Here is a 2,273-nt window from a genome sequence, read left to right on the forward strand (position 1 = left end):
CATGGGTGTGACCCTACTTACCTCCGTGAACTGTTTAGAAGGTGAATGACCTAAAGCGTGTGGCACAGGTGATATTTAAAATAAGTAATAACAACAGTACATCCCGGAACACAGCACAGGCTTCCCCTGCTCCCTGCCGAACCTCCTGTTCTTGCTTTAGCTGCCCTAGAAGCCCCTGGAAGCCTCTGGAAGCTTCTGGAAGCTTCTGGAAGCCCCTGGGAGCCCCTCCTTTCCGGTCCTCCCTCCACCTCCCACCTATGCAATTCAACGTGCTGCTTAAACAGGAGCCCCAGCATCTTGACGGTTGAAGAAATGGGGGCCCTGCCACTTGCTGTCGTCTTGTCTCTCAGGAAAGCCAGGACACACCACATAGGGGACCATGGAGACCCCTAGCGTGGGGGGCGGGGCCTGGCTTCCTTGGCCCCTTCCCACAGGGGTGTGGGGGCCCTCGCGGCCCTAGGATGCGGGTTTCCCACTTACGTACGTTTCCCCCGCGATGGGAACAGCCCAGGGCTCCACCTTGGGCGTCCTCGATGGCTGCCTTTGAGGCCACGGTTTCTTTGCTGAGGTCCATCCTGTGAGGCAGTCACGCCGTGAGCGCCATCAGTTTTCACTGTGTGTGAGTGTGACCTGATCTACGTCTCAGCTCCGGCCACAGCACCCAGTGAGCGCCCGCCCCGTGAGACTGGCCTGCTTCTGGGGGGAGGTTGCCACGTCTGCCAGGGCGAGCCCCGAGGGACGCAACTCAAAGCTGCAACCAGACGGGTGGGGACGGCGGGGCCAGGATCCGCAATGACCGTCTCTGAGAACGAGGGTCTGGGGTGGACGGGCACAAACCAGCAGCACCAGCTCCCGCGTGGGAATTCTGCAGCCTCGTCCCTGCGGGCTCCAGTTCCCTCTGGGGAGGCTCCTCGGCCAGGACCTACCACAGCGGCCCGCCTGGCACGGTCACCTGGGAGAGAGGGCGCCGATGGCACCACCCACCTGAGCGGTATGCCTATCCCTACCTCAAAGAAAAGCGTGTGCAGTAGAAAAAGGTTTGGTTCGGGAAGGTTTGTCTTCCATTTGTTGACAGGTGATTCTGTAATGCACAGAGGCAACGTGAGGACGCCCTCCGCCCCCCCACGTGTCTAAGTCAGCAGAGAGGACAAATGTGGCCGCTGCAGACTCCCACCTGCTCGGGGCGGCTCAGAAACCACCCACGGCCCCGATCTTCTCTCAGATTAACTTGCTTCCTCCCACAGTCTCGTGTGACTCAGTGGCATCGCTTTTCGAGAAGCATTTTTGGTGCCCCTTGCGTCCAAAATGTGGCCTCGCCCAGGACGAAACATTGGAGACTTAATCCGTCTTATTATTATTTTTTTAATGTGTTAGATCTTTTCTTTGCCTTTTATTTAAGGCCAAATAAACAAAGTGGGATGAACAGGTCTGTCTTACAGCATTCCAGGAGCCGTGACACCTGGGTACACCTGTGTGAGTCATGCCCCTGTGGGACACGGGACATTTCCATTCCAAGTTCATATGTGTCCTTCCTGTTAATCTTTCGCCCCAGAGAAAACCACAGTCGAGGTTCCTCCCTTAGCACAAACTGGTTTGTGAGGTCTAGAACTTCACACGCAAACAGCGCAAGCTCGTTTGCGTCCGGCCTGTCACTCAACACACTGCCCTGAAGACGCACGTGGTTCTTCCGTCAGGAATCTGTTCTCCGTAGCCGAGTCGTGTCCCGTCGTGTGAAGGCGTCACAGTTCCCCTGCCCGCTCTCTTGTGGATGGAAACGGGCTGTTTTCGGTTTTTAGCTAATAGGAATAAAGCTGTCACGACGACCCTCGCACACTGTTTTCATGCACGTTTCTCGTTTCTCTTGGTAAAAGCGTGGGAGAGGAACGGTCACAGGAAGGTGGATGCTTGACTTGGTAGGAAACTGCCAGACGTTTTCCACAGTGGTCATGCCTTGTCCACTCCCACGACGACGCAGGACAGCCGGGATGGCTCTGCGGCCCCAGCGACATTTGGTGCTGCGATCTTTCATTTTAGCCATTCTCCCGGGACACAGGAGTGTCTCACTACGGATTAATGCGCACATTACTGATGAAGAGTAACACTGAACACTTTCATGAGATTATCAGCCACGACTGTTGCTTCCTCTGCGAAGCCTATGTTTAAATATCTTGCCCCCTTCTTAAATGGGTTGTTCGTCTTATTGAGTTATAAAGGTTCTTTTTCTGTAAGTTGTTTTCTTCTACGTTTCTTTCCATAAATTTTATAGTTTTGGC

This window comes from Pteropus vampyrus, unplaced genomic scaffold (genome assembly GCF_000151845.1).
Source record: "Pteropus vampyrus isolate Shadow unplaced genomic scaffold, Pvam_2.0 Scaffold114, whole genome shotgun sequence".
In the NCBI taxonomy this organism is placed as follows: domain Eukaryota; kingdom Metazoa; phylum Chordata; class Mammalia; order Chiroptera; family Pteropodidae; genus Pteropus; species Pteropus vampyrus.